Here is a 12,874-nt window from a genome sequence, read left to right on the forward strand (position 1 = left end):
GCGTTCCTTCTGTGAACTGCGGGTCAGCTGCTTTCTCAAACCTCTTTTTGACTTAAAGGAAAATCATGTGTTTGGAACATAGAATGCTGCCAGGAGGGCCCAAATCTCTCACCTCCCTTCTAGAAAAATAGATCGTTTTTTCCCTTCCCTTTTCTTTCCACCCATAGTGGAGCAGATGTTAACTTTCCAATAAACAGGGGGAAAAATAGATGAGAGACATTTAGCAAACTATCATCGTGCAGGCCAGAGTTATCACTCTGATTTCAACTGGGACTATAAAATTTTATGAGCTATTAAATTGTCCTAAAGCTCCTTTAACATACAAACTTGAGTGTCTGAGATTACCCATTAAGAAAAAGTGGGTTACATCAGGAGAACTTTTACTACTAACACTCAATTGTGTTCAATCAATAAAACTTTTAACTAGCCGTGTTGCTCTGGGCGGATTACACGGGTCCTGCTGGGGACGGGCCAGCCGGTGGTCCTAGACCCATCCTTGAGCATGGCCTTGGCTGAAGAGTGGGACTCTGAGCCAAGCCTGTCACCTCTGAGCATTCCAGAAGGTTCTGCTTCCTGCTTGGGCGTCTGTGATCAAGTGGTAGCTTGAGCTGGGAGGCGGGCTTGGATGCCAGCATGTCCTGGGGGTTCCCACCAAGAACTTGGCAGGGAGCCCAAGCACTAGGCCCCACTGTGGGTGGGAGCTACGCCTCTCAGTGGTGGGGAACTGGGGGCTCCTTGGCTGTGGAGGCGCCTCCTCTGGGGTTGACCCCTCAGCCAGAGGAATGTGTGAAAGGAGCCATTGCTACCCAGACGGTGTCCCTGAATCCAGGCAGGACCCTGACCTCACAAGAGGGGACGGGGGCCCAGGAGGCATTTTCCCTGCGGGTCTCCCCAGCCCTCGGTCCTCTGGCAGGCTGTGTCTGCTCCGGCTGGGGCTGGGCCATCCTGGTCTGGGCTGCTCAGAGATGAGAGGCCCGAGGGGTTGCCCTACTGGGCCGATGGGCAGCATGACGCTTGGAAGGAGGAGGAGGGTGGCGGAAGGGCTTGAACCGCAGGCTCTGTGGTCCTGGCTGGACCCTTCCCCCCTTCGTCACCCTAGGATGGGGCGGGAACCTCTGCTTCCTGGCAGGTCCAGGGAGCGAGATGGCCTCCCACCTATTGTAAAGTGCTCAGTAAACCGTGGTTGGACCAAAAAAGAAATCAGATTCTGAAGAACAAAAGGAGGGATTTGGTAAACGCCTGTAGAAGGAATGGGGTTGCTTTGCCCTCTGCCCGGGGAGGTGGGGCAGGGTGGGTGGATGGGGGCCTGGCTGCCCTGTGTGACGGGCAGGTGAGGCCGGGGCGCATGGCCTCCCGGAGTCTGGTGAGCCCAGAGGGCACGTGCTGGGGCAAATTTAAGGCCCCTTCTGCTGGCAGCGCGATCAGCTGCCCACCCCCGCCCCAGGGTCCACGGGATGGAAGAGGGCAGGGCTGCAGTGGGCCGGGAGTGGGTTGAGGAGCCCTGCTGGGCCAGGGCTGTGGAGCTGCAGCCAGGGCCCATGGTCGTCAGGCGTGGGCCTGGGTCTTCCGTGTTTCCTGGGGGCAGGTGGGGGCATCTTGGACTGTCCTGGGATGTGAATGGTCAGCCCTAAGCCACTGCTGCCCCAGAGGCCTGATTCCTGCCCCTCATCTCCCAGCCACAGACTGCAGGGCGCAGGGCCCAGGGACGCTGGCCTTTCCCCGTGCTGGCAGCCACTGTCCCCGCACCCTAGGTGCTCAGGGCAGCCGGGAGGCCCGGCCCGGGCAGCAGTCTGCAGGGCTGACCCTGGAATCCTAGCTCATTGCAACAGTTCAGTTGGGCAATTCCCGGGGGAGAGCTCTGCCCGGAGCCGGCTTCCCATCCCCGCATCTGGGTCAGAGCAGACACATCTTCCTATCAGTGTTTACGAGCCGCCTATAATCTCCCCTGCACGCCTCCGGAGCCCGCCTCTGTCTCCGGCTGGCTTCGCTGCAATGCTCTGGCCCCGAGGTCAGGGAGACACGCCTCCCAGGCCCGGAGCCCAGCCACCGTGGTGCCTGCTGGCTGGGAGAGCGCCCGGTCAGCGGCTTCCTGGGGCGGCCCCGGCAGTCGGGTTTGGGGGGGTGGTCAGCGCACAGACCTGGCAGGAAAGCAGGCTGGGGTTGAGGAGTGCGCTCTGCCAGACGCCAATTAGCCTGGAATTCGGGGCCTGTGGCCTCCCCGCCTGCCTGGTGGTGGGGCCTGGGACCCACTTCCCCCACCAGACCCTTCCTGTGGGATCCCTCTCTGGTTCCTGGAGTCCCACGACCCAGGGGCACATCCGGGATCAGAGGGCCCTAAGCCTCGGGATGGGGATGGAGGGGGTCTGGAGTGCAGGCCAGACCCCTGCCAGCCTGATCCAGTCCTGCTGCCGGCTCCAGGAGGGGCCCAGCAAGGTGCTGGCCACTGTGGGCCTTGGAAATGAGGGGAGCAGGAGAGTGCCCCCAACTTGAAATCTAAACTTCCGGGCCTTTGGCTCAAGGGTGACTTCTAGGAGCTCCACATAAACAGTAATGTGTTTCCAGAGCAAATTCACCCCGAAGCCGCTTTTAGCTCACTCCACTCTAGTGTGAATGAGCTTTGCAGACCAGCTTGAATGCAGAGCTGGGAGGGGCTGGGCACTGCGCTCGGGCCTCTGTGAAGAGGGGAGTGGGTCAGACCGGGAGGTGCCTCCTGGCAAAACTGGACACCCCAAGGGCCCCCAGGAGGAAGGCCCAGGAGGAGGAGGTGTGACCTCAGTGTGGGGAGCTGAGCTGGGAAGGAGAGACTGGCATGGGGAGCGATGAGAACAGTCGTGCGGGGGTAATGGGGAGCCAGGGAGGGTTGTGTAGCGAGGGAGTGGACCACTGGCAGCGCGTATTTTGGGGAGGTGATGCCGGAAAGTACGTGAGGCCTCAGGTGGGACCATGAGCTCTTACATGTCTGCTGAACCCGGTGAGAAATGCCCAGCAGGAAGGGTGAGGGTGTGGACTTGGGCTCTCCCAGCCCTTTAGCCAGAGTGGCTGTTTGACTTGGTGGCTTTGTCTTAGGGAGTGGCCCCCAAACCCTCAAGGACCCCCTGCCCCAGAAGACGAAGCTCTGTGTTCCCTTGGGAGTGGGGGAAACGCCCAGCTGCCCCAAGGCTTCCAGAAGCTTTTCCAGGAACACGGGCTCTGTGAAGTGTTAATGGGGTCCCCGGGGAAGGGCTGCAGGATATGGAGGTCTCGGGCATCCAGTTCAGCTCAGTTCAGGTCAGTCGCTCATTCGTGTCCAGCCCTTTGCGACTCCATGGACCGCAGCATGCCAGGCCTCTCTGTCCATCACCAACTCCCAGAGTTTACCCAAACTCATGTCCATCGAGTTGCTGATGTCCTCCGGGTTCAGGTCAAATCCTACATCCACTGCGGGTTGTCCAGCCTCAGTTGGCATCTCCCTGGACCCCCGAGCCCTGTGCTGGGCAGGCCGTGGTCCTCAAACGGCACACAGCAGGGCCCCGACAAGCCCCGCTGGTCAACGCTGCCATGTCCTCTGGACCCCAAGCATGGAGGGGCAGGTATGCCAGGCGTCGGCGGGTAGGGAAGGCCTGGAGCTGCTGGCTGGGGGTGCTGACGCCCCTCCCCTGGGTAGAGTGACTGACCACTCCAGCTGGGGGATCACGGCCCCGACTGCCCGGCCTGTGACCCAGCCTTCAGTCCTCGGGAGCAGGGGCAGACCTGGGCTCATGTCCCTCTGTCCATCCACTGACCGTGTGGCCTTGGACACGTTAGGTGACCTTCCACAGCCTCCTTGGGGGACGTGAGGCTCCCCCCTGCCCAGCATCTGTGGCCTTCAGGACAGTGATGGTAGATCCCGTATGGACACTCTCGGAGACCCAGCCTGGCCCTGGGGAGAGCGGTCAGCGCGGGAGGAAGGCTGCTACAGTCTGGGGCGTGGTCCTGAGAGGCCAGCACGGCTCCTCAACCTGGCTTTGCCCCGGCCCCTCCGGACGACACTTTGTGGCTTCATCCCCTTCCTGACACACGGGGTGTCAGCGGGCCGCTGAGGCCAGCACCAGCGCGGGACCTACAGAGGGGTCCTGGACACGGGGCCTGCTGCCCATGTGCCCGGGTGCCGAGCACTGGGGGCCCCTCAGGGTGTGCCCCCCTGCCCCCACGCCATCTGCCGCCCCAGCTCTCCAGGGCTGGGCGGGGGGAACAGAACACCGGTGTCCCCCTCTCTCTCCCGGGCACTTGAAAAAGTGGCTTCATTGGGCCTGCGGTTGCGGCGTGGCTCGGCTCGCAGGTGCCTGGAGGCCCGGCCCGCCATGGAGTCCCCCGCGCCAGCCGAGGGGTGGAGGGCCTGGCGGCGCTGGCATTGGTTGGCAGCCCCCGCGGCCCCTCCCTGCTGCCTGGCTCCCAGATGGGCCTCCTGGCTGGGACTCCACCCGCGGCAGCCAGGCTGGGGGATGCTCCCCGGCCCCTGGGGCCACCCCGCGGGTTCGGGCAGGAATTCAGGGCCTTGGCTGCTCCCGTGCTGCCTGGCTCCCGCGACGAGGACAGAGAGGCTGCTGGCGAGGAGCCCTGCGCCTCGGGAGGCTGTTGCAAGCCTCTGAGACACACTAGTGGGCGGTGGGGGACCCCTCACTGGGCACCGAGCCTGGGAGCACCAGTATCTCGGGCAGGGAGGGACTGAGCCGCGGGGCCAGGCGCACCACCGCGCGACTTAGAGGGAGCCACTCTGTGGGCATCTGTTCTCTCCGGCCTCACGGGCTGTGCTCAGTCACCCACCAGGCGTTCACTGAGCACCCACTGTGTGCGGCCTGCAGTCCCAGCCCGTCCTCCGGTCTACCTGCCTTTCCCCTGGAGCACCCACTGTGTGCGGCCTGCAGTCCCAGCCCGTTCTCTGGTCTACCTGCCTTTCCCCTGGAGCACCCACTGTGTGCGGCCTGCAGTCCCAGCCCGTTCTCCGGTCTACCTGCCTTTCCCCTGGAGCACCCACTGTGTGCGGCCTGCAGTCCCAGCCCGTTCTCTGGTCTACCTGCCTTTCCCCTGGAGCACCCACTGTGTGCGGCCTGCAGTCCCAGCCCGTTCTCCGGTCTACCTGCCTTTCCCCTGGCTCCCCCTACCCACCCCCTGGTCCTCCAGCCTGCAGAAGCCTCCACTGTCCTCCCCAAGGCCACCGTGTCGCCCCCGCCCTGCAGTGCATGCACTGCCCTGGCTGGTGCTTGTCCGGGGCCAACCAGCCCAACTGGGGTGCCGTCCCTCCAGGGCCCAGTCCTGAGTCGGGCCAACAGCCAGCCCTCGCGGCTCCTGAGCGGGGAGGGTGGTGGACTTGGTGGTGATGGGGGGAGCTGATTCCTCCCCGGGGTGAGGCTGATGGTCCCAGGCAGTCCAAGGCCAGGGCCCCACCTGGCCACCTTCCTCCCGTCCACGGTGCAGAGGTGGGACAGGGCAGGGGTGGGCAGGTGTGGGGGGCAGGTGTCTCTGCTGTGGGCGCCTCGCCCCCACATGGGCTCTCATCTCCGTCTTGGGACGGAGGTGGTGTCCTGACCATTTTACTGATGAGAAGACTGAGCCCCAGGTGGACCGAGCGGGGAGGGGCTGAGCTGGGCGGGGTCCTGCTCTTTGCCAGGAAAGTGAGCCTTTGGCGTCTGAGGCCACGCGTGCCAGGGACCTGGGGGCGCCCCTTGGGAGCTTCTAGGCCCTCAGCACCATCATTACTGCGTAAAACGCTCCCGGAGGAGCCGAGAGACCAGCGGCGGAGCAGGTCTGGCCCTGGAGCGTGCCTTCCTGCCAGGCTCGCCTCCCGCCCGAGTCTCACCTTCAGACGCCAGGTATCCCTGAATCAGCTCCCTGGGGAGCCAGGCTCCCTGCTTCCTTCCGAGGGTGGCGCTAACCTGGGTCTCCTCCACCTGGGTTCCTCAGGAAGGGGTGGGGTGAGCCGGGGAGCTCACACGCAGGGACACAGGGGCACGCCCACGGCACAGAACGCCCACAGGCATCGACACGCTCTGTGTTCCCTCCCAGAGCTGCGTATAGACTCGCACCCTCTCGGTGAGGCCTCCACGCGGCCCCCACGTCTGCACACACAGGCCGTGGCCCGGGGCACGGGCTGGCAGGGGACCGGCCCCCGGGGCGCCCGGGGCGGGTGGGGGGCCGCCTGGAGGCCCTCCTCCTGCCCACGTTCCCCACCACCCCCACCCCCAGCCCAGCAGCTGGCCTTTCTTTTGCAATTCTTGCATTTACTTCACAGGCCTTTATGTCGGCAGCGGCTTTCAAAACACTTTAGGCTTGTTTACTGAGCTGTGCAAGAACATTTTGTCTCCTTTCCAGCTCAGCCTTCCAGAAGGACCAGGAACGTGCCCGTCTCTGGCGGGGCCGCTGTGCGCTGTGCCAGGAGCAGCCCCCTCTTCTTAAAGGGCCAGCTGGGCTCCCCCTCTGTGCCGAATGGCGCCCACTTGGACCTGGGGCTGCTGGCTCCAGATGCCGAGTGCCGGTGAAACAGGGCGTTAAAACGCTGAGACTGGGAACCAGCGCAGGGCCGGGCATCATGCTGCTGACAGAACAGGCCCCAGTTCCTCACCAAGGGCCTTGTGACCGAATTTGGGAAGGACCCCCGGCGGGGAGCGGGCGTTCCTGGAGAATCTGCCTGCAACGCGGGAAACCCAGGTTCAGTCCCTGGGGTGGGAAGGTCCCCTGCAGGAGGGCATTACCCCGCTCCAGTGTTCTTGCCTGGAGAATCCCACGGACAGAGGAGCCTGGCGGGCCACAGTCCACGGGGTCGCAGAGAGTCGGACACGGCTGAGCGACGAACACTTGCATAGTTTTTCCTGTCTGGGAACGGTCACTTGGCCGCTCCTTGAAACAGGGTTGGGGCAATGGGGACAGCGAGACTCTCTTTTCTGTTCCCGTCTGGAGGCTGAGGCCAGCTGTCCCCCCACCGTGATCCGGGGCCAGGCACTGTCTCCCGGACCCGCCCTCCGGATGACTGCAGAGGAGGCTCTGGAACCCCTGGGGCTGGGGGTCCCGGATGCTGGGGGTCCCGGCTGGAAAGAAAAGCAGAGCCGTCCTGTCCTGTAGAGGGTGGGTGGGCCCCTGGGGACCAGCTCTCCACTGCCCACCCCCATTGGCTGTTGGTAATTTAAAGACTGCCCCTCATCTTCGTTTTCTCGCCAGCCCTCAGACACCCAGCACCCAGACCTGCTTCCCCAGGACCCGTGCCCGCCTGAGCTCGTGCGGGGCCTTTTGGACATCAGCCTCGCTGGTGGACATAGCTCTGCTGTGTGCACATTTAAACAAACGAAGCCTGGGTCCACCTCCCTCTCCTAAAGTCTGAGGAGGTCTTCCGGGGGCACACGCGTGTCAGGGAACACAGACAGGACAGGGGAAGACAATGCTGACCCTGGAGGGCGGGGTCTGGGGGGGAGCAAGCAGAGTGACCGTGTGGATGGCCCGGACTGCAGTGCTGAGCTTCCTGGCAGCCAGGGAAAAAGGGAACTAGGACAGAAGAGAGCCCTCCTGAGCGAGAGGGAAGACGTTTAACTGTGAAGCTCTTAAAGGGAATGCATCAGAGAGTGTAATTTGGCCTGGCAGGGAGGCAAGAAAGGAAGCGAGAGGGAGGGAAAGATGACACAGGTCACGAAAAACAATAATCATAAAATATAAAATTCTTCCATGATTATTTTATATTCTTTGCAGCCAAAGACAGAGAAGCTCTATACAGTCAGCAAAAACAAGACCAGGAGCTGACTGTGGCTCAGATCATGAACTCCTTATTGCCATATTCAGACTAAAATTGAAGAAAGTAGGGAAAACCACTAGACCATTCAGGTATGACCTAAATCAAATCCCTTACAATTATACAGTGAAAGTGGCAAATAGATTCAAGGGATTGGATCTCATAGGTAGATGACATTGTACAGGAGGCAGTGATCAAGACCATCCCCAAGAAAAAGAAATGCAAAAAGGCAAAACGGTTGTCTGAGGAGGCCTTACAAATAGCTGAGAAAAGAAGAGAAGCTAAAGGCAAAGGAGAAAAGGAAAGATATTCCCATTTGAGTGCAGAGTTCTAAAGAATAGCCAGGAGAGATAAGAAAGCCTTCCTCAGTGATCAGTGCAAAGAAATAGAGGAAACAATAGAATGGGAAAGACAAGAGATCTCTTCAAGAAAATTAGAGATACCAAGGGAATATTTCACGCAAAGGTGGGCTCAATAAAGAATAGAAATGGTATGCACGTAACAGAAGCAGAAGATATTAAGAATAGGGGGCAAGAATACCCAGAAAAACTATGCAAAAAACCCTTCATGACCCAGATAATCACGATGGTGTGATCATTCACTTAGAGCCAGACATCCTGGAATATGAAGTCAAGTGGACCTTAGGAAGCATCACTATGAACAAAACTAGTGGAGGTGATGGAATTCCATTTGAACTATTTCAAATCCTAAAAGATGATGCTGTGAAAGTGCTGCACTCAATATGTCAGTAAATTTGGAAAACTCAGCAGTGACCACAGGACTAGAAAACGTCAGTTTTCATTCCTTTCCCAAAGAAAGGCAATACCAAAGAATGCTCAAACTACACAGAGTTGCACTGATCTCATAGGCTAGCAAAGTAATGCTCAAAATTCTCCAAGCCAGGCTTCAACAGTACATGAACTGTGAACTTCCAGATGTTCAAGCTGGTTTTAGAAAAGGCAGAGGAGCCAGAGATCAAATTGCCAACATCCGTTGGATCATTGAAAAAGCATGAGAGTTCCAGAGAAACATCTATTTCTGCTTTATTGACTGTGCTAAAGCCTTTGTGTGGATCACAACAAACTGTGGAAAATTGTGAAAGAGATGGGAATATCAGACCACCTGACCTGCCTCCTGAGAAATCTATATGCAGGTCAAGATGCAACAGTTAGAACTGGACATGGAACAACAGACTGGTTCCAAATTGGGGAAGGAGTACATCAAGGCTGTAAACTGTCACTTTGCTTATTTAACTTATATGCAGAGTACATCATGAGAAATGCCAGATTGGATGAAGCACAAGCTGGAATCAAGATTGCCAGGAGAAATATCAATAACCTCAGATATACAGATGACACCACCTTTATGGAAGAAAGTGAAGAGGAACTAAATTTCCTCTTGATGAAAGTGAAGGAGGAGAGTGAAAAAGCTGGCTTAAAACTCAACATTGAGAAAACTAGGATCATGGCATCCAGTCCCATCACTTCATGGCAAATAGACAGGGAAACAGTGGAAACAGTGATAGACTTTATTTTCTTGGGCTCCAAGATCACTGCAGATGGTGACTGCAGCCATAAAATTAAAAGACCTTTGTTCCTTGGAAGAAAATCTGTGATCAACCTAGACAGCTTATTAAAAAGCAGAGACATTACTTTGCCAACAAAGGTCCATCTAGTCAAAGCTATGATTTTCCCAGTAGTCATGTATGGATGTGAGAGTTGGACTATAAATAAAGCTGAGTGCCAAAGAATCGGTGCTTTTGAATTGTGGTGTTGGAGAAGACTCTTGAGAGTCCCTTGGACTGCAAGGAGATCCAACCAGTCCATCCTAAGGGAGATCAGCCCTGGGTGTTCATTGGAAGGACTGATGTTGAAGCTGAAGCTTCAATACTTTGGCCACCTGATGTGAAGAGCTGACTCATTGGAAAAGACCCTGATGCTGGGAAAGATTGAGGGCAGGAGGAGAAGGGGATGACAGAGGATGAGATGGTTGGTTGGCATCATGGACTCATCGGAGTTGAGTTTGGATAAACTCTGGGACTTGGTAATGGACAGGGAAGCCTGGTGTGCTGCAGTCCATGGGATCGCAAAGAGTCGGACACGACTGAGCGACTGAACTGAACTGAAAAGATAAAAAAAGTTAAATTAGATCTCATCAGAATTTAAACATTTGCTCATTAGGTATGGAGGCAATAGTCACAAAAGGTGGATCTGACAAGAGAATTACTATCCAGGATCTAGGAAGATATTGTACAGTTCCATAATAAAAATACCAACAATATCAGCAACAAAATGGGCAAAAAGTTTGAGCAGACACTTCACAAAGAAGATACACAAGTTGCCAAAAACAAAAAACAAGAAAAAAGTGTTCAATATAATAAAAAATGACAGAGAAGCTTTTTAAGACCTGGTGTGCGGAAGGTCCTTCCGTCTAGGCCTGGAGGGCCAGGTGTTCTGGGAGAAGACACGGAAACTTTACTTCTGGGGCTCTGCCCCCGGAGGCCATGAGGGGCTGTGGCCGAGGGCCCCGGTTTTGAGTCTGCATTTCAGCAGGGAGAAGCCTGGGAGCTCAGCCTCAGCCTCAGAGCAACATGGAGCTCCCAGCTAGAAGGGCTGGGACTGAACGCACTTGAGGAAGAAGGTCCTTGGGGCCCCGAATCCGCACAGCCTGGGTGTGCCGAGGCCCTGCCCTGGGGTGGGGGGCCCTGGGCCTGCAGAGGAGCCCAGCGCCATGCAGTTCTGGCCCACCTGGGGGCCGCCGCGCGGACTGCTGGACCACTGGTGGTCAGAGGGCCATGCCCGCTCCCCATGACCACGGCAGGCAGGCTTCTGGCCTTGATTTGGATGCTTGTTCACTGCGAGGCCTCTGACAATGCCTGTCCCGTCTGGGCGTCTGCGTTCCTCACCCCGGCCCACCCTGCCTTGTGCCCGGGAACCCAGGGCTCTGCCTGCCCAGATGGCCTCCATCTGCCTCTTCGCCCACCTCCACTTCCTTCTTTCCCAGGGCCCTCGCCCCGTGCAGGTGGGAAGGGACCAGGTTCTGCCAGGGTTGCTTATGCAAGAGGGCACCCAGCCCCAGCGGGGCACGGCCTTAGTTCCTTAGCCCACGCCGTGATGCCAGGCGCACGAGGCCCAGAAGCCGGCCGGGCCTCCTCCTCCACACCCTGCCCCAGCTCCGGGCCCTAAGCATCTGCCTGCCTGCCCGAGCCCTCACGCTGCTATCCTCTTGGTTCACAAGAAGGTTTTCTCTTTTAAAATTGCCCCATGGCTTCCCCGGAAAGGAAGCAGCTTTGGTGTGTGTTGGGCAGGGGCTGGAGGGTCTCGGGACACTCCCGGTGCCCCCCGCCCCCTGGGATGGAGCCGAGGCTCTGCTCTGTTCCTCCTGGACGGCCCGGCTGTCCAGGTGCCCCCCGCCCCGCTCCCTGGAGTGTGGTGTGACTCCGGCCTGTCCCGGGAGCAGGGGGCTGGCCTGCCCAGCTCCAGGGGCCCTGGTCAGTGTCGGTCCTGGAGGGCAGGACCTCTGAGTGAGGGGCCGATGTCTGTGGGGGGCTGGCGCCCTCCCAAACCCACCGGCTGCTCCTCTGGGCTGGGGTGTGGGGCCCGCACAGCATCGATGTGGGGAGCCCAGGGCCTCGGGGCAGACGGGCCTGTGTGGCCACAGGGGGCTTCTCCCTGTGCCTCGGTTTCCTCGCTGGAGGGGCAGTGGCCGCCCAGCAGGGCCCAGGATGGGGGCAGGCACTCAGAGGAGGCTAGGCTGAGGACTCCCGCAACGCCTCGCTGGCGAGGCTGACGGGCTTCCTCTTCAGAGGTGAAGGACACGGGCGAGCACAGCCCACCCCAGACGGCAGGCCCGCAGCTGCCCGCCCGGGCGCCGAGTCTGGGGCTCCAGCACCAGCGGGAGAAGCAGCGGCTCTGCACAGGCCTCCTTCCTGACCCCCGGGGGTCAGGGCTGCCCTCCCTCCGGCCCCCCACACACGGCTCCCTCCTGCGTTCTCGGCATCCCCTCCCCCAGTCCGCGGGCGCCGTGCTCGGACCTGTTTCCTGGGCGGGGCGCCACAGGAGGCCCAGCTTCGGACCGGCAGGCAGATCCCTTTGGGGCCTGTGGAGAACTGGAAAAGCAGGACCCCTGCGACGCTTCCCCACCTCTGGGACCTCTCGCGGACGGGGGTCCCGTCCAGGGCAGGAGAGCTCCCTCCTCTCTGCCCAGTGACCCCAAGACGAGTGTCAAGGAGGAAGGGTCCTCTGAGCGCTGACCGCTGGGCCGCCTCAGCTCTGCCCCGGGGACCTGTCAGCTCCAGCAGTCACTTGCCTTTGGCTGCCCCTTCCCGTCCTTCCCGCTGTGGCCGGAGGCTCTTTCTAGAAGGCAGATCTGGCTGCACCCCTCAGAGCCTCCATTTCTGCCCCCCGCCCTCTGAGGACGTGTGGAGGCCCCCAGGGCCCGGCTGAGCAGCACCCCCCGCCTCCTTTTGCACCCCTCTGCCCTGGGCGTGACCCCGCGGGGGCGCCTGCCTCCCCCGCCCAGCGGACTGTGTCCCCCTCCTCGCCCGGCTCGCTGGTCTCCCGCCCAGGGCGGCCATCCTGAGAGGCCCCGTGCCTGGCTGCTGCTCACCTCCAGGGCACCTGGTCAGGGTCCACTCCCCAGCTCCCGCTTACTCCCGGGGCCCAGGTGTCCGGGCCGCCTGGGGCTTCCCGCCCCTCACAGACTCCCCCACTGCAGTCTGGTCTCTCTGGGTGTGGCCCTGGGCAGGGGACAGAGGCAGGGTCAGGGCGCCTCAGGCCAAGGTCGTGGAGGCCTGGGGCTCAGCCTACCCCAGAGGAGCCCCGTGGTGCGGTTGTGTCCGCTCCCCTGGCCTCTGTCTCCTGGGGTGTGAAGTGGAGCTGGAATCTGGGCCTGAGGGGTCCCAGGGCGTCCAGGGGCTGAGGTTGGGAAGCGCTTCATGAGCCACGTGCTGGGTCCACACGTGTGAGCGAACGCGGCTGGCACCACCGCGATCCCGCGTCCAGAGGCCTGGGGACCGCGGAAAACCCTTCAGAGGCCCCACGTTCTGGGGCCTGGGTCCTGCACGAGGCCCACTGCGGCCTCCGGCTGCCGTTCTCATCAGACTTACACATGGGACTGCGACCCAGCCACGGGTGAGAGGCC

At 60.1% G+C, this 12,874-nt stretch overlaps 2 long non-coding RNA genes across 2 annotated transcripts; one reads left to right on the plus strand and one right to left on the minus strand.

Annotated features, from left to right (window-relative positions):
- Nucleotides 1-229: 229 nt before the first annotated feature.
- LOC139031268 (uncharacterized) lies at nucleotides 230-6,066 on the minus strand. The gene is made up of 2 exons (XR_011483742.1): nucleotides 5,816-6,066; nucleotides 230-3,898 (listed from the first exon to the last, which is right to left on the minus strand). It is a non-coding gene; the product is annotated as an uncharacterized lncRNA (long non-coding RNA).
- Nucleotides 5,427-10,135, plus strand: LOC139031267 (uncharacterized). Its single transcript, XR_011483741.1, has 2 exons — nucleotides 5,427-5,828; nucleotides 6,328-10,135. It is a non-coding gene; the product is annotated as an uncharacterized lncRNA (long non-coding RNA).
- The last annotated feature ends 2,739 nt before the right edge of the window (nucleotides 10,136-12,874 follow it).

Source organism: Odocoileus virginianus, chromosome 2, assembly GCF_023699985.2.
Source record: "Odocoileus virginianus isolate 20LAN1187 ecotype Illinois chromosome 2, Ovbor_1.2, whole genome shotgun sequence".
In the NCBI taxonomy this organism is placed as follows: Eukaryota; Metazoa; Chordata; class Mammalia; order Artiodactyla; family Cervidae; genus Odocoileus; species Odocoileus virginianus.